Source organism: Panulirus ornatus, chromosome 19 (genome assembly GCF_036320965.1).
Source record: "Panulirus ornatus isolate Po-2019 chromosome 19, ASM3632096v1, whole genome shotgun sequence".
NCBI classification, from domain to species: Eukaryota; Metazoa; Arthropoda; class Malacostraca; order Decapoda; family Palinuridae; genus Panulirus; species Panulirus ornatus.
Window position 1 is genome coordinate 44914534 of NC_092242.1, and position 20778 is coordinate 44935311.

Below are 20778 nucleotides of genomic sequence, written 5' to 3' on the forward strand. Positions count from 1 at the left end.
CACACATGAAATGACAACCCCTTCCCACCGCACGCGCTAGGTAGCGCTAGGAAATGACAGCAAAGACCACATTCGTTCACAGTCAGTCTCTATCTGTCATATAATGCACCGAATTCATAGCTCCCTTTCCACATCCAGGCCCCACAAATCTTTCCATGGTTTACCTCAGTCGCTTCACATGCCCTGGTTCAATCCACTGACAGCACGTAGACCCCGGTATACCACATCGTTCCAATTCACTCTATTCCTTGCACACCTTTCATCCTTCCTGCATGATCAGGCCCCGATCACTCAAAATCTTTTTCACGCCATTCTTCCACCTCCCCTTCTCACCGTTCCCTCCACCTCTGACACATATATCCTCTTTGTCAATCTTTCCTCACTCATTTTCTCCATATGACCAAACCATTTCAATACACCCTCTTCCGCTCTCTCAACCACACTCTTTTTATTACCAAACATTTCTTTTACCCTTTCGTTACTTAATCAAACCACACCACATATTGTCCTCATATATCTCATTTCCAACACACTCACCCTTCTCCGCACAGCCCTATCTATAGCACACAACTTGCAACCATATGATATTGTTGGAACCACTATTCCTTCAAATATACCCATATTTGCTTTCGGAGATAATGTTCTCGCCTTCCACACATTTTTTCAACGTTCCCAGAACTTTCGCCCCCTTCCCCACTGTATGACTCACTCCTGCTTCCATATTTCCATCCACTGCCATAGCCACTCCCAGATGTCTAAAACACTTCAGTTCCTCCAGTTTTTTCCATTCAAACTTACCTTACAGTTGACTTGTCCCTCAACCCTACTGTTCCTAATAGCCTTGTTCTTATTCACATTTACTCTCAGCTTTCTTCTTTCACACACTTTACCAAACTCAGTCACCAGCTTCTGCAGTTTCTCACCCAAATCAGCCACCAGCGCTGTGTCATCAGCGAACAACGACTGACTCACTTTACAAGCCCTCTCATCTCTAACAGAGTGCATACTTGACCCTCTCTCGAAAACTCTTCCATTCACCTCCTTGAGAACCCCATCCATAAACAAATTAAACAGTCATCGAGACATCACGCACCCCTGCCGCAAACCGACATTCACTGAGAACCAATCATATATATATGCGAAGAGAATTCGAATCACGTTACTACGCGTGTCAGGTCAGTACGCTAATCATTAAACTGTTAGGCGACAGAAGCTTTCCATGTCAGACTAACTAATGGTCTATGAGATTCGGTCACATCACGTGACCTTAATGTTTAGGGAAAGATTGCGTCCGTATAGGCCGTTAAAAGGATCAGATCAATCCTCCAACACTATGATCATGGATGTTTAACTTGTACCAGACTCATGGAATAGCCGATGTTAGTTGATATACCCTTCATTATCGGCACTCGTTCGTTCCACAACTCGTCCTTCTGATCCCAATTGGTATAGACCGACTTGTTTCACACTCATGACGTAGGCAAAGCACACCCTAGGAACAGTTCCCACGTTGATTCCAACATGTGAATAACAGTTCCTTGCTTAACCTACAAAGACGTAAGTTTTTTGTTGAACAGCGGCACAGCGTTGTCTTTAGCTTGTGTTTTTGACATGTCTGATTCATTACACATTTCTGATCTTACATTTTCAACAGCAGAAATAAGATTTAGTTTACTTACTTTGTGTCTCGGGTTTGTATCGCGTGAAATATGGATACAACTACTGCATCTCTTTGCTACATGATACACAAGACTGTTTGGGATCAATCATTTTGCTATTCATTTTCCCACATACTATATCAAGCCTTCGGTTGTCCACACAGCTGCCTGCATTACCTTCAGTACTGCCATCCTCTTCTTCATACTGTCGGCTGTTTCCATGCCTTTTAGACTGCCCAGCGACACGCCCATATCTGCTCAACCAGTCTGCAGGGGAAAGCCCCATAGAGCTCCATAAAGACTGTTATTTTCTTTCCTGTGTGAAAAGGAATATACTCTCTGTGTCCCAATGAGCCGTAACTGAAAAAATTTTTACTCCCTTCTCCAGCCAAGCGACCATCGTATCCCATATATCCCGATAAAACTTCTCTACAGCTCTTCTAGCGTGCGAGAATCGAGATTTACTGATCGTCTAGTTCAGTTAGCATGTCTCTTGGATCCAATTGAAAGCTGGAGTTCATTTCATTCATACTGATGACCCTACCACACACCCTTGTCTTGTGGTCATCTATCGTCAGTTGGGATTACATTCATGAGGCAATATGATGTTTACTGTCATCCAGCTCGTGATTTCTTTCAGCTCAGTTTCTCTGACTAATAGAAGGAAAAAATTACAACACATATCATATCTTTGATAATGAAATAAGAAGATAACAATGTCCCCCTTAGAGTATAGTCCCTAAATTATAATGGTATAGTACGCCTGAAACTCAAAAGCGATGATTTGATTTCCTACATTGTCTTCAGCTGGTACTTACTGATGTGCATCGCATTTTCTTATATATACAACAAGATTGATTAGGGGATATGGAGGCAGGCACAAACATGCTGCAGCAATCAAAAATTTCTTTATCAATCGACTGATGAAAACTTCTCACATTTCGACGTTGCATGGTGGCTGAGGACAGTGTTGTCGGAAACCTTGAAGAATCACATCATAGTACCATCATGTTGCCTTCTCTCGCTTGTAAGATGTGAAGTTCATGACACAAGTAACACGGAAGCTGGCGGTATTCTTCACAAGAGAAATTTGGATTTTTCAACGCAGATGCCATCTTGGGTTTCCTACAGACCTCTCTCCCCTTTCTTAGCTGCTTAAGTTTCGTCATTTCAAAAACATGGACAGCATGATGCTCAAGACGGTACATAGTTGTAAGATAGTATAAGCTGTCGTATATGCGTGTTGCATCACACTAAATGTTGTCGTATGATGTGTGCGCCTATGTACTACGTTCACCAGGACTGGAGCAATTACGCTTTGAAAAGTAAATTACATTTACAACTGCAATCAAAATTACAAATACTTTCCATTCTTTAGATCACAGCTATGATTACAAATACATTTGGGAATAGCAATTACATTACAATTACAATTAGCACAACACAAAATCAATTATGATTACAGTTTCTCAGTTTGGGGAAAAAATCATTTTGGTGAAAAAACTAATTTTGCTTTGTAAGATTATGGTTTATTTACAAACGTCACAAGTAATTTTGAAAACAAAGATAAAGATTTCACTTTAGAAGTTGCAGCAGATAGTAACTAAAAAGCTGCAAGGGAGTTTTTCAAACAATTCACTATTGTACTTGTCAGTAACACTGAGCGGACGGACACAAGTAACAACAAGCTGACCTCTGTTAGCAGGGAAAAAAATGTCCGTCATTGCTGAACACTGGCTGTGATGGAGCAGATGTATCAGGACAGCCAGTCAGTGAGATTTGGCTCACTTCTTTCCAGTATAACATTGGATCACTTGAAAATGAGAGAGTTGCTTCTCCTACATCACATTGCATGAACACAAGACTCACTGACACTGTGCTTCCCTCTGATCATCGTGGATTTTGGAATTTCGTTGAACATTTTGGTATGAAGACAAGTCTGGGTCTCAATGATTCAGGTAACCATCCCTCTGGCAGGTAGATCATCCTAGTTACTTTCTTTATCCATTGTTGATGTTGACCCCTACTGAACTACCTACAATTCTTCCAGCATTTACTTTAAATTTACCAGCACTTGGTCTTTCTGCTCTTGTAATGGAAGCCACTCTACTTTCAACCTTGGATCCAAAAAATGCCGCTATTTGAATATATCTCATTTCCATGTATGGATCCAACCTTTCCTTCATAGAGTCCAATAGAACTTGAGGCAGTTGTTTATAGTATTGTAATCGGGTGTTATGATTAGGAACTAGATTCTCCAGTGAGTGTTTATGTCCCTGAATCATTGGTCCAGTAGCAGATATGGTCACCTTCTGCCCCTCCACAACTTGCAAGACCTCGTGAAAAGTTCGAGGACAATCACAAGTTCCTTTATGGCAGAAATCTCCATATGCATGATTGTCTTACTCGTCTCTCTCTCTCTCTCTCTCTCTCTCTCTCTCTCTCTCTCTCTCTCTCTCTCTCTCTCTCTCTCTGCTGGTTCTCGATTTTGTATAATGTTTTGTTTTGTTGTTTTCGGACTGATATTTTCGTTTGGGAGGGTATGATCAAGGGATCAATGGGTTTGGACTCAAACGGTTACTGATACAAAAGTACCGTTAGTGAGTACCACTGCCAACTACCACCTGTACTTTTCATACCACCACAATCGCGACCGTCATGACCATGGACCGGTACCGCTGCTAGAACACGCACCGCTCGCCCAACCTTACCAGTACCCCTTGCTTCCTCTTTCACAATTACAATTAAATTACAATTACTTGATCACAATTAATCATAATTACAATTATCTATATTTTGTTTTGAATTACAATTACAATATTTCAGTAACTAATTACATAATAACTGAATTACACTTACAATTACTCCAACCCTGGTGTTCACACCACAACTGCCAGTCTTCCTCATGAAATTTCTTCTGTTCACAGGGCGGGATGAACCTGCTTCTCATGTGTCAGGCACCGAGGGAGACACATAACATGAGAATGTTCTTCCGTTGGTGTACGAGTTCGTGACGTGATGGCCGAACAGTGTGGCAATCCTGTGTCTGCCACCACAACGTGTTGCGCATAGTATGAAAGCAGACACATGGCGAAAGAAAATCAAAATAATGCCACTTTTTTCCACAAGCAGCCGAAATGCGTTACCCTTGCTTACTGACGCCCGTAATGCGTAATGATGTGAAATATTGCACTGCTCCAGAATGAAGATGTTCTGGCTGAGTTATAACGAAGTGTGCATTTGTACAACTTCTGCTGCTGCTACCATCAGCTGCACGACGGTCTACATCTGTGTGTGGCTGTCTGGAGATAACTGCTCATCATAGCATTATCTCTCCCACCACCTGCACCCATACCACCACACCTGCACCACCTGCACCCATACCACCACACCTGCACCACCTGCACCCATACCACCACACCTGCACCACCTGCACCCATACCACCACACCTGCACCACCTGCACCCATACCACCACACCTGCACCACCTGCACCCATACCACCACACCTGCACCACCTGCACCCATACCACCACATCTGCACCACCTGCACCCATACCACCACACCTGTCACCACCCTGCACCCATACCACCACACCTGCACCTGCACTTACCACCACACCTGCACCACCTGCACCCATACCATCACACCTGCACCACCTGCATCCATACCACCACACCTGCACCACTGCACCCATACCACCACACCTGCACCACCTGCACCCATACCACCACACCTGCACCACCTGCACCCATACCACCACACCTGCACCACCTGCACCCATACCATCACACCTGCACCACCTGCATCCATACCACCACACCTGCACCATCTGCACCCATACCACCACACCTGCACCACCTGCACCCATACCACCACACCTGCACCACCTGCGACCTTACCACCACACCTGCACCACCTGCACCCATACCACCACACCTGCACCACCTGCACCATACCCACCTGCACCCATACACCACACCTGCACCACCTGCACCATACCACCACACCTGCACCACCTGCACCCATACCACCACACCTGCACCACCTGCACCCATACCACCACACCTGCACCACCTGCACCCATACCACCACACCCACACCTACACCACCTGCACCTTCACCCACCACCTGCACACCTGCACCCATACCACCACACCTGCACCACCTGCACCCATACCACCACACCTGCACCCATACCACCACACCTGCACCACCTGCACCCATACCACCACACCAGCACCACCTGCACCCATACCACCACACCTGCACCACCTGCACCCATACCACCACACCTGCACCACCTGCACCTACCACCACACCTGCACCACCTGCACCATACACCACACCTGCACCACTGCACCATACCACCACACCTGCACCACCTGCACCCATACCACCACACCGCACCACTGCACCATACACCACACCTGCACCACCTGCACCCATACCACCACACCTGCACCACCTGCACCCATACCACCACACCTGCACCACCTGCACCCATACCACCACACCTGCACCACCTGCACCCATACCACCACACCTGCACCACCTGCACCCATACCACCACACCTGCACCACCTGCGACCTTACCACCACACCTGCACCACCTGCAACCTTACCACCACACCTGCACCACCTGCACCCATACCACCACACCTGCACCACCTGCGACCTTACCACCACACCTGCACCACCTGCACCCATACCACCACACCTGCACCACCTGCACCCATACTACCACACCTGCACCACCTGCGACTTTACCACCACACCTGCACCACCTGCAACCTTACCACCACACCTGCACCACCTGCAACCTTACCACCACACCTGCACCACCTGCACCCATACCACCACACCTGCACCACCTGCGACCTTACCACCACACCTGCACCACCTGCACCCATACCACCACACCAGCACCACCTGCACCCATACCACCACACCTGCACCACCTGCACCCATACCACCACACCTGCACCACCTGCGACCTTACCACCACACCTGCACCACATGCAGCCATACCACCACACCTGCACCACCTGCACCCATACCACCACACCAGCACCACCTGCGACCTTACCACCACACCTGCACCACCTGCACCCATACCACCACACCTGCACCACCTGCACCCATACCACCACAACAGCACCACCTGCACCCATACCACCACACCAGCACCACCTGCACCCATACCACCACACCTGCACCACCTGCACCCATACCACCACACCAGCACCACCTGCACCCATACCACCACACCTGCACCACCTGCACCCATACCACCACACCTGCACCACCTGCACCGCTGTTTGCTTTACTCCTCACGTGGTTCACTTGCAGTGTTGTGTCCGTCGCAGTGTGTTTCCCGCCGTCCCTACAAGTGTACTTTCCTCCTCACTGCAAAAGGTCATCCGCTACTTCTTACGTCATCTCTGCCATCACACAGTAATGATAATACCAAACCAACATTACCCCATCATCACTACTGTGTGTGTGTGTGTGTGTTTGGTACAGTCTGACGCTAGTGTGTATATATACCATGCCTTGACTTCTATGTGTACACACACACACACACACACACACACACACACACACACACACACACACACACACACACACACACACATACACACACACACACATACACACACACACTCTCACGGGCCCCCATGGTGTAGTCATTAGTATTGCTGACTCTGAATCACCATGTGCCCGTCCACCGGAGGGGTTGAACCTGCATGGTTTCGAATCCTGGGTGAGTCAATCGGCCTACACCTAGCCTAACCTAACCTAACCTAACCTAACCTAACCTAACCTAACCTAACCTAACCTAACCTAACCTAACCTAACCTAACCTAACCTAACCTAACCTAACCTAACCTAACCTAACCTAACCTAACCTAACCTAACCTAACCTAACCTAACCTAACCTAACCTAACCTAACCTAACCTAACCTAACCTAACGTAACCTAACCTAACCTAACCTAACCTAACCTAACCTAACCTAACCTAACCTAACCTAACCTAACCTAACCTAACCTAACCTAACCTAACCTAACCTAACCTAACCTAACCTAACCTAACCTAACCTAACCTAACCTAACCTAACCTAACCTAACCTAACCTAACCTAACCTAACCTAACCTAACCTAACCTAACCTAACCTAACCTAACCTAACCTAACCTAACCTAACCTAACCTAACCTAACCTAACCTAACCTAACCTAACCTAACCTAACCTAACCTAACCTAACCTAACCTAACCTAACCTAACCTAACCTAACCTAACCTAACCTAACCTAACCTAACCTAACCTAACCTAACCTAACCTAACCTAACCTAACCTAACCTAACCTAACCTAACCTAACCTAACCTAACCTAACCTAACCTAACCTAACCTAACCTAACCTAACCTAACCTAACCTAACCTAACCTAACCTAACCTAACCTAACCTAACCTAACCTAACCTAACCTAACCTAACCTAACCTAACCTAACCTAACCTAACCTAACCTAACCTAACCTAACCTAACCTAACCTAACCTAACCTAACCTAACCTAACCTAACCTAACCTAACCTAACCTAACCTAACCTAACCTAACCTAACCTAACCTAACCTAACCTAACCTAACCTAACCTAACCTAACCTAACCTAACCTAACCTAACCTAACCTAACCTAACCTAACCTAACCTAACCTAACCTAACCTAACCTAACCTAACCTAACCTAACCTAACCTAACCTAACCTAACCTAACCTAACCTAACCTAACCTAACCTAACCTAACCTAACCTAACCTAACCTAACCTAACCTAACCTAACCTAACCTAACCTAACCTAACCTAACCTAACCTAACCTAACCTAACCTAACCTAACCTAACCTAACCTAACCTAACCTAACCTAACCTAACCTAACCTAACCTAACCTAACCTAACCTAACCTAACCTAACCTAACCTAACCTAACCTAACCTAACCTAACCTAACCTAACCTAACCTAACCTAACCTAACCTAACCTAACCTAACCTAACCTAACCTAACCTAACCTAACCTAACCTAACCTAACCTAACCTAACCTAACCTAACCTAACCTAACCTAACCTAACCTAACCTAATCCAACCTAACCTAACCTAACCTAATCCAACCTGACCTAACCTAGCCTAACCTAACCTAATCCAACCTAACCTAACCTAACCTAACCTAACTTAACCTAATCCAACCTAACCTAACCTAACCTAACCTAACTTAACCTAATCCAACGTAACCTAACCTAACCTAACCTAACCTAACCTAATCCAACCTAACCTAACCTAACCTAACCTAACCTAACCTAACCTAATCCAACCTAACCCAACCTAACCTAACCTAACCTAACCTAACCTAACCTAACCTAACTTAACCTAATCCAACCTAACCTAACCTAACCTAACCTAATCCAACCTAACCTAACCTAACCTAATCTAACCTAACCTAACCTAATCCAACCTAACCTAACCTAACCTAACCTAATCCAACCTAATTTAACCTAACCTAACCTAACCTAATCCAACCTAACCTAACCTAACCTAATCCAACGTAACCTAACCTAACCTAACCTAACCTAACCTAATCCAACCTAACCTAACCTAACCTAACCTAACCTAACCTAACCTAACCCAGGTGTTTATCTTCCCCTCCAGGATGGTTAATAAATGTGTGTGTGTGTGTGTGTGTGTGTGTGTGTGTGTGTGTGTGTGTGTGTCTGTGTGTGTCTGTGTGTGTGTGTGATTACTATTTCTGATTACTGTGTTAGGTTAGGTTAGGTTCGTGTTGCACCATCCCTTAACTTGTTATATACCAGGTAGCTTTTCATCCACCAGCTCCAGAGAGGAGGATAGACAGGTGCTTTGGCGGGGATCCGGTTCCCGTTTTCTGGGGGCTCGAGCCTCGGCCCGTTAGATATGTTGGTTTTCACACATTGACCACTTCACTGACGCTCCTGTTTATCAGTTTTGGACAAGATAAGACAACCACACGCACACCGACGAAGTTATGATTGTCCAGCCACTTTGCTTTATGGCAACCCAACCAAAAACTACGCAAATGAATTTCTTTTTCTCCAACCATTACACGTACAAAGCAGTTAATGGCAGACAATACAAATCCATCTGACATAAATCCTACACACGATCTCTGTATCTCAGTTGTGTTCACGTGAGAGTTTGTCAGGTCGTGTAAAGTTGTCATGTGAGTGTTGTGTGCAGTACGCACGCCTCCCACACCACACAGAGGCAGTGGCTACGTGTGGTGGATGTCATCTGCTACTACAGGAGCGGCGCACTCCTGCACGACTCCTGTACCACTGATGCAGCACAGCTGAAAGTTGAACTTGGTAGACTGACGACGTTAGTACAGTGAGGTTTTGAGGGTGATTTGATACTAGTACACACACACACACACACACACACACACACACACACACACACACACATACACACACATACACACACACACACACACACACACACACACACACACAGTGAAGCTAGTGACTTCGATAGATCAACAAAGAGAGAGACGATTGTCTCAGTGATAGTGAAGCATCAAGTTGGTGACCCAAAGGCAGACGGCATCTCCCTCTCTCCCCCACCCCATCCCTCCCCTACCTAACACTTCCCCTCCTGCCTGCCCCTCCACCTGCTCCTCCTCATTTATTCTGCCACACACGTGCGGGGAACCCTCATTACTACTTCCTCTGGCTGAGGCAATTGTTTAGCATCACGCATACACCTTGTTCTATGTGGGATTTTTTTGTATTTGCTTGTTGGCCTGAGTGTGTGTGTATGTGTGTGCGTGTGTATGTGTGTGTGTATGTGTGTATGTGTGTGTGTGTGTGTGTGTGTGTGTGTGTGTGTGTGTGTGTGTCTGTCTGTCTGTCTGTCTGTCTGTGTCTGTGTAGGTGTGTATATGCAAGTGTGGGTATAATATCACTGACACAAGTCGTCTAAGTAACAGAAGAATGAAGAGAAAACCATTCTGTCCCTCTATTTACCAAGCCAAGAGCAGTTATCCTCATCCACCTGCTATCTAACTTCTGCCGTCTTACTTCATTTGTTATCTTACTTCTCCCTTCTTACTTCACCTGTTATCTTACTTCTGCCGTCTTGCGTCCCTGTTTTCTTACTTCTGGCGTCTTACTTTACCAATTAACTTACTTCTGCCGTCTAACGTCCCTGTTATCTTACTTCTGCCGTCTTACTTCACCTGTTATCTTACTTCTGCCGTCTTACTTTATCTATTATCTTACTTCTGCCGTCTTACTTCACCTGTAATCTTACTTCTGCCGTCTTACTTCATTTGTTATCTTACTTCTCCCGTCTTACTTCTCTTACTTTTGCCGTCTTACTTCACCTGTTATCTTACTTCTGCCGTCTTACTTCACCTGTTATCTTACTTCTGCCGTCTTACTTCACCTGTTAGCTTAGCTCTGCCGTCTTACTTCACCTGTTATCTTACTTCTCCCGTCTTACTTCACCTGTTATCTTACTTCTGCCGTCTTACTTCACCTGGTATCTTACTTCTGCCGTCTTATTTCATCTGTTATCTTACTTCTGCCGTCTTACTTCACCTGTTATCTTAGCTCTGCCGTCTTACTTCACCTGTTATCTTACTTCTGCCGTCTTACTTCACCTGTTATCTTACTTCTGCCGTCTTACGTCCCTGTTATCTTACTTATGCCGTCTTACGTCCCTGTTATCTTACTTCTGTCGTCTTACTTCACCTTTTATCTTACTTCTGCCATCTTACTTCAGCTGTTATCTTACTTCTCCCGTCTTACTTCACCTGTTATCTTACTTCTCCCGTCTTACTTCACCTGTTATCTTACTTCTGCCGTCTTACTTCACCTGTTATCTTATTTCTGCCGTCTTATTTCATCTGTTATCTTACTTTTGCCGTCTTACTTCACCTGTTATCTTCTCCCGTCGTATTTCATCTGTTATCTTACTTCTGCCGTCTTACTTCACCTGTTATCTTACTTCTGCCATCTTCACCTGTTATCTTACTTCTCCCGTCTTACTTCACCTGTTATCTTACTTCTCCCGTCTTACTTCACCTGTTATCTTACTTCTGCCGTCTTACGTCCCTGTTATCTTACTTCTGCCGTCTTACTTCACCCGTTATCTTACTTCTCCCGTCTTACTTCTCTAACTTCTGCCGTCATACTTCACCTGTTATCTTACTTCTGCCGTCTTACTTCACCTGTTATCTTTCTTCTCCCGTCTTACTTCAACTGTTATCTTACTTCTGCCGTCTTACTTCACCTGTTATCTTACTTCTGCCGTCTTATTTCATCTATTATCTTACTTCTGCCGTCTTACTTCACCTGTTATCTTAGCTCTGCCGTTTTACTTCACCTGTTATCTTACTTCTGCCGTCTTACTTCACCTGTTATCTTACGTCTACCGTCTTACTTCACCTGTTATCTTACTTCTGCCGTCTTACTTCACCTGTTATCTTACTTCTCTTTTACGTCACCTGTTAACTAACTTCTGCCGTCTTACTTCACCTGTTATCTTACTTCTCCCGTCTTACTTCACATGTTATCTTACTTCTGCCGTCTTACGTCACTGTTATCTTACTTCTGCCGTCTTACTTCACCTGTTATCTTACTTCAGCCGTCTTACTTCACCTGTTATCTTACTTCTGCCGTCTTACTTCACCCGTTATCTTACTTCTGCCGTCTTACTTCACCTGTTATCTTACTTCTGTCATCTTACTTCACCTGTTATCTTACATCTGCCATCTTACGTCCCTGTTATCTTACTTCTGCCGTCTTACGTCCCTGTTATCTTACTTCTGCCCTCTTACTTCACCTGTTATCTTACTTCTGCCGTCTTACTTCAACTGTTATCTTACTTCTGCCGTCTTACGTCCCTATTATCTTACTTCTGCCGTCTTACTCCAGCTGTTATCTTACTTCTGCTGTCCTACTTCACCTGTTATCTTACTTCTGCCATCTTACTTCACCTGTTATCTTACTTCTGCCGTCTTACTTCACCTGTTATCTTACTTCTGCTGTCTTACTTCACCTGTTATCTTACTCCAGCCGTCTTACTTCACCTGTTATCTTACTTCTGCCGTCTTACGTCCCTATTATATTACTTCTGCCGTCTTACTTCAGCTGTTATATTACTTCTGCCGTCTTACTTCACCTGTTATCTCACTTCTGCCATCTTACTTCACCTGTTATCTTACTTCTGCCGTCTTATTTCATCTGTTATCTTACTTCTGCCGTCTTACTTCACCTGTTATCTTAGCTCTGCCGTTTTACTTCACCTGTTATCTTACTTCTGCCGTCTTACTTCACCTGTTATCTTACTTCTACCGTCTTACTTCACCTGTTATCTTACTTCTGCCGTCTTACTTCACCTGTTATCTTACTTCTGCCGTCTTACGTCCCTGTTATCTTACTTCTGCCGTCTTACGTCCCTGTTATCTTACTTCTGCCGTCTTACTTCACCTGTTATCTTACTTCTGCCGTCTTACTTCACCTGTTATCTTACTTCTGCCGTCTTACTTCACCTGTTATCTTACTTCTGCCGTCTTACTCCACTGTTATCTTACTTCTGCCGTCCTACTTCACCTGTTATCTTACTTCTGCCGTCTTACTTCACCTGTTATCTTACTTCTGCCGTCTTACTTCACCTGTTATTTTACTTCTGCCGTCTTACTTCACCTGTTATCTTACTTCAGCCATCTTACTTCACCTTTTATCTTACTTCTGCCGTCTTACTCACCTGTTATCTTACTTCTGCCGTCTTACTTCACTGTTATCTTAGCTTCTGCCGTTTTACTTTCACCTGTTATTTTACTTCTGCCGTCTTACTTCACCTGTTATCTTACTTCAGCCATCTTACTTCACCTGTTATCTTACTTCTGCCGTCTTACGTCCCTATTATCTTACTTCTGCCGTCTTACTTCAGCTGTTATCTTACTTCTGCCGTCTTACTTCACCTGTTATCTTACTTCTGCCGTCTTACTTCACCTGTTATCTTACTTCTGCCGTCTTACGTCCCTGTTATCTTACTTCTGCCGTCTTACGTCCCTGTTATCTTACTTCTGCCGTCTTACGTCCCTGTTATCTTACTTCTGCCGTCTTACTTCACCTGTTATCTTACTTCTGCCGTCTTACTTCACCTGTTATCTTACTTCTGCCGTCTTACGTTCCTATCATCTTACTTCTGCCGTCTTACTTCAGCTGTTATCTTACTTCTGCCGTCCTACTTCACCTGTTATCTTACTTCTGCCATCTTACTTCACCTGTTATCTTACTTCTGCCGTCTTACTTCACCTGTTATCTTACTTCTGCCGTCTTACCTCACCTGTTATCTTACTTCTGCCGTCTTACGTCCCTATTATCTTACTTCTGCCGTCTTACTTCAGCTGTTATCTTACTTCTGCCGTCCTACTTCACCTGTTATCTTACTTCTGCCTTCTTACTTCACCTGTTATCTTACTTCTGCCGTCTTACTTCACCTGTTATCTTACTTTGCCGTCTTACTTCACCTGTTATCTTACTTCTGCCGTCTTACTTCACCTGTTATCTTACTTCTGCCGTCTTACTTCACCTGTTATCTTACTTCTGCCGTCTTACTTCTCCTGTTATCTTACTTCTGCCGTCTTACTTCACCTGTTATCTTACTTCTGCCATCTTACTTCACCTGTTATCTTACTTCTGCCGTCTTACTTCACCTGTTATCTTACTTCTGCCATTTGACTTCACCTGTTGTTCTCGAAGCCAACCGTAATTTAAGATAATTCTCTAAACCGGAGTTGATGTTCATCTGTTGCAAAATCATTTCCTTAATATAACTCACACGAGGACCGAAAAATCATTGCCAAAATTTCTTCTGACCACAGCACAGGCCAGTGTTGAATTGGTATTTGTGCTGGTGTGTTCTGCCTCCATACATCAAAATGTAGGAGAACCAGCCTTGTTCATGACACAGAGGCAAGCCCACGACGTCCCTACCATGTGGTGAACTTCGTATGTTGACGTGGTAAGACCAGCTGGTTCGTGACTTGAGTTGCATAAAATCCTTGTTCTCGGTTCTCTGCTTTCTCATGTGGACTATTGTCTGATGGGAGACACACCACTCAAGAGAGGCGAGTATGTTCAATAACTGAACAAGGATTTGAGCCTTGACTCTCAAGATTATGGAACATTACCCTTAAAGTGACCAGTTTCTTCTCTTCTTAAGCGTTTCATAAGTCTCTTCAGTGTGAAAATTGAGTCACATTGCATCTTCAGGATATCAGCTCACTCCTCCTTAACGCTTGTACAGTCATCAGCAAAGTTCGAAGGTCACTCTGTGCTGCCAATGAGATTACACCAGCTGATGTATCACCAGCACCAGACCACTGAGTCCTTTGGAAGCTTTTTGCGACACTGGATACCTTCATAGGCAACTACGGAGGCGGAAATGATATCAATCGTGGACGGGCCTCAAGCAAAGTCTTTGTCAAGTTTGTTTTCAAAGGTATCTATGGTGCTACTTTGAACAACTCGTATTATGCAATCACTCCATATATGAACAATTCTGTTGAAGAAAAAATTACTTCGCCTCACCCGACGTCAAACGTTGCCTACAAGGCTGCAGACATGGCTAAGAGTAAAATCAGATAAATACAGCCTTAGACAACTTCTTACACCAATAGTAATTCTTAATACCTCTTTCAAATGACTTTTCAATCCTTTCAACCATTTCTAGGATCAGAAAGCTTAAGTCGTCCCTTCTCTTCTCAAAGACTGTTTTCCCGTCTAGGAATCATCATGAATGCTCAACTCTACTCTTACTCTTGCTGATATGTCTACAGGTAATTACTGGTTGACGACTTGTAACACAAAAGAAAAGGTTTTTATTTCAGTTACCAGTAAAGACGCAAGGTACTTACACTAGCTTGAACTGAAGAAAGTGACCATTTTCTAACAGAGGGTTAGAAGCGCGCCCTGAGGCACGCTAGTATATGAAGGGCGATACCTAGATGCACTACCACTGAGCACAACTTACCAGTTCGTGATCAAAGACAGGAATCACAACGATGAAGGAGATGTCTGAGGTGCATGAGAGAAGTTCTTGACTACACTTCGTCGACGGCACCAACGATGTCCAAAACAATGATGGTTAACATCAGGAGTGCTGTGCTACCAAGTAATAAATAGATTGTGAGGAGCTGCTGCGCTCCACCTGAATCAGGATCACCTTCCGCACAGGTGAATCTTTTCTTCATTATCCTGTCTTGGAGAATAACAAATCCCAGGATTTTATTGGCGAAGGATAGGTTAGATAACGGGCGTTAATTACCATGATTTACTCATTTTTTTCTTGTGATCAGGACGGTGTGTGCATGATTTCATAAGGCTAACCATTTACTTTTGCTGAAGTAGGCAGCAGACTGATGCAAGTAGCTTAACCGTCTCGGGTCAACCTTACCAAGCTGTCTCTCATCTTCAGGAAGCGAAGCGCTGTTGTCTGCTCAGTTGACTGTCATTCTGGAACACAGTAAAGTGCTGGTACTATCGTTTGTCTGGGGTATGAAACTTCCACCTTACCAGCGAAAACAAAGCCAATAGGTTATGTACTCCTTCATTGCTGACCACCACAGGACTGTTATGACTGTATAGATGAGGGATCGTCTCATGTGACTCTTACGTAGTTTTTGCCTCATTTTGACATACGGCAACCGCCACTCTTTTTCTAGGCGACGACGAGCCATTTTGTGTAGTTTTGTTATATGTATCAGACTATGTTTCTATATTGTGACCAAACTCCACTGCTAACTAACCTAATCAGCTTCTCGACACTGGTAGCCAAACCCCGAGCTTCGCCTGAGAAATGATTTACAAGTTTGGCATGGGAGATTTGCATTGTACACTCTGATTTAGTATGACTGAACGATAACCCACGGCTTGTGAAGTAGAGTACATTATCAAATAAGCCAACCTCCGTGGTGTAGCGGTTACCGTTGATGACCGTGACGCATTCACAGGCCGTCTGGGGTTGAGCTCGGTTCGAATCCTGGCTGCTGCAGCCGGTCCTACAGTCAACCCCACAATTCATCCTTCCCCCGGCAATGGTCAGTAAACTGGATACTTGGCTTAGGCTAGAATACATATATATATATATATATATATATATATATATATATATATATATATATATATCATACAAACCTCCAACAGCCAGGATCGAACCCGGGACCCCTGTGCAACAGGCGGGAGCGCTACCGCCAGGTACATGAATACGAACAAAGTGCTCCCACCTGTTGCACAGGGGTCCCGGGTTCGATCCTGGCTGTTGGAGGTTTGTATGTTCTACGAAGGTGAGCGTTCATATGCACTTTGTTCGTATTCATATACCTCCGCGTTGTACAGTTAGGTTCAATAAAATGCTATCTGCTGGTTGTGTGAATCTGATGGGAAATGACCGGCGGTGACCCCGTTGCTCACCAACGTGAGACGAAGGGTATCCGAGTACATAGTATTCGAATAGTCATTTCCCTATTAGGGGCGATCATAGCCTAGCGGTAGCGCTCCCGCCTGTTGCACAGGGTTCCCGGGTTTGATCCTGGCTGTTGGAGTTTTGTATTTTCTATGAGGTGTGCGTTCATATGCACTTTGTTCGTATATATATATATATATATATATATATATATATATATATATATATATATATATATATATATATATATATATATATTCAACTTTTTTCTTTCAAACTATTCGCCATTTTCCTTCTTTTGGAAAATCAAAAAAAAATGAGAGGGGAGGATTTCCAGCCATCCGCTCCCTCCCCTTTTAGTCGCCTTCTACGACATGCAAGGAATACACGGGAAGTATTCTTTCTCCCCTATCCCCAGGGATAAATCCCTAATAATACTTTACAATATAATGTTATCAAATTTAGTTAAAATAAATCTGCTGCCTTCCCACAAAAGCCAAAAAGTTATGTATAAAACCAATAAGGATTCAGTCAATCCTTGTTTGTGAACACAAGGAAAAATACAAAACAATTGTTCATTCACATGTTGTTGATATTTTGAAATGCAAATGCATCATATTCTTCTGACTTAAAGTCTGGAGCGTGCCAGCTAGTCAAAGTCTTGAACTTTGCGTTGAGCTCCAGGGTTGATCATCACATTAATAAGTGAAGGCTTGTTTTCTTCTTCAAGAGCCTGACTACCTGCCTCTTGCAGTTCAGGGATAGACTTACAGAAGAAACCAGTTTCACTGACCATTGTAGCCATGCATTCATAGTGTACAGTTGGCAGAAGTGATGTTGGTAGAGTTGCAATAGCAGCATCCATTCCATCTCTTATTTCATTGAACAATTCCTTGTCCAAGCCACTGTAGATGCCATTATTGTTTACAATGATGACTATGATGGGTAGTTTGTAGCGGTAAATTGTTTCCATTTCCATACCACTATATCCAAAAGCAGAATCTCCTTCAACACATATGATTCGCTTGCCTGGAGCATGGTCTTGTGCCCATAAGGCTGCTGCAATGGCATAACTAAGACCAACACCCATTGTACCAAAAGTACCTGCATCCAGTCTGTGGCGTGGAAATTTGTTGAGCAAAATAGTCCGTCCAATGTCCATGGTATTGGCTCCTTCACTGACAATAACACAATCATGTGGTAACAGCTGGTGCAGGTGATGAAGTACTGCGTAGTAGTTCAAAGGAACTCTTGTTGCCTCACACTCACCTTGGTGGTCTCAACTTCAAGAGAAAGTGCAGGACAACAAAAGCATTAGTACTAAAATGGCCCAGGATATTTCAGAACCTTTGATATATATATATATATATATATATATATATATATATATATATATATATATATATATATATATATATATATATATACGCTCTTTTTATTTCCACACATCTCTCTTACCCTTACGTTACTTACTCGATCAAACCACCTCACACCACACATTGTCCTCAAACATCTCATTTCCAGCACATCCATCCTCCTGCGCACAACTCTATCCATAGCCCACGCCTCGCAACCATACAACATTGTTGGAACCACTATTCCTTCAAACATACCCATTTTTGCTTTCCGAGATAATGTTCTCGACTTCCCCAACATTCTTCAAGGCTCCCAGGATTTTCGCCCCCTAACCCACCCTATGATCCACTTCCGCTTCCATGGTTCCATCCGCTGCCAGATCCACTCCCAGATATCTAAAACACTTCACTTCCTCCAGTTTTTCTCCATTCAAACTCACCTCCCAATTGACTTGACCCTCAACCCTACTGTACCTAATAACCTTGCTCTTATTCACATATACTCTTAACTTTCTTCTTTCACACACTTTACCAAACTCAGTCACCAGCTTCTGCAGTTTCTCACATGAATATATATATATATCAATGAGATGGCCATGATTATGGCATTCAGTTGCCTGTCCCGCCTTAGAATAAAAAACTAAACGTTGTGTCCAACAGTTATAAGACCACAAAAGAGAACGTCATCATTGTAACAGAAAACACTTAATATCACATAGTGTGAGACCTCGATGGCTGGGTGTATTCAGCTTTAAGACAGAATATTGCTATGCTCTCCCACGCTTTCCTCTGTCACACCTCCTCCTGAAGGCCAGGGTTATCAGTAGTCATGCCGCTCAGATATGTTTCCGCAGGAACTACGTCTGGGCGACCGGGATTTATGAAGCTTTGTGTTGACTTCCTTGCATTTGTTACGAGATACGTGATACTGGAGGCTCGCACAATTAAAGCCTCTCATACCAACGGACCAGAGAAGCAGTAATAAAGTAAGTTTGATATTGTGGCTGATGGTGTTTCTGGGCGAGGTTCTAGGGGCTACAACTGCGTAGTTCTCTTTATCCTTGGGTGAGGCACTAATGTTCTTCAGAATAAACAATTCCTAATTTAGAAGATAAGAGGAATGTTTGTATAACTTAAATTTCTCTTAACCTTCAGACAAACTGATACTGTTTGGATAGATCTCCTCCAATTGTGGATATGCTTTCCAGATTATCCCACCAAAAGTGATGATTAAACTTGAATAAACCAGCTGGCTACAACGGAAGTGGGGAAACTTTTCCAGCTGGTGTATGTTAAGCACTGTTTTAGTTCGCAGGTTTCCGGCACTCTTTATGATCCTTGCCGTTAGACTGTGATGATGGGCCGCTCGTGCCTGGGTGCCTTGACTATCTTCTGCCTTCCGTGCTCGGATGGTGTGGTTGAGGAGTTTCTGCGTCCATTCTACGCTGATGAGTAGTCGTCTCAACCACTAGAGATGAAATTCGTGTGTTCAGAGTTCTGATGAGGTTCGTCCTCACTGTTTCGGTGAGGCCAGTGAACGTAACTGACTCTTTGCTGTTCAGTCTCGTGCTCTTCTTCACTGGAAGCCTACACGCCCCTTCAGCAATGATGGCGCGTTCTGCCTCACATATACAGCTAACCAGAGATATATCCTTAAGCTCTATGCTCAGACATGGTCTAGCTAACCATGTGGACAGGTAACCATATTTATAACGTCCATGCAACACCAACATACGTTACACTCGCTCTTCTCTCAGTTAGAGATACCGTAATTACCCCTCACACGTACGTACACGCATACACATAGCCGTCTCATCACTACCATGATTTACATGTTTATCTAAAGTTAAGAAAATATCGGTTCTTGCACACTGGAATACCTATAGGAAAAGCCCACTCTAACCTAGGCTTTGATGACTCAGATTTATATGTTTTCCAGGAAATATTAACACTAATATTACTAATCATGTTTTCACATCACTGCTTCATGTCGTTTGATTATGTTACTGTTTTCAGATGAGGGAGCAGCCATGTGAGGGGCAGCTGAACATATTGATATTTTTCTGTATCGTCAGATATAAGACTAAGGTCGCATTGTCATGATACGACAGGTTCTCCAGGTCAGGAGATGAAGCCTGGGATTTGAGTGATTCTGATTGATTGACTAATATAAGTAATGTGATTCTTCACTACACCGTCATGATAAGATTCCTATGTTTGGGAGATGCATTTTAGGCTTTAAGTTATCCTTTGTTTAATATTCATG

The 20778-nt window shown here is 43.9% G+C and overlaps 1 protein-coding gene and 1 pseudogene across 1 annotated transcript in view; both read right to left on the reverse strand.

Moving 5' to 3' along the window:
- Nucleotides 1-20778, reverse strand: part of LOC139755697 (uncharacterized) — a 705696-nt gene that overhangs the window by 602466 nt on the left and 82452 nt on the right. The window lies entirely within an intron of this gene.
- Nucleotides 17807-18319, reverse strand: LOC139755698 (2-hydroxyacyl-CoA lyase 1 pseudogene; annotated as a pseudogene).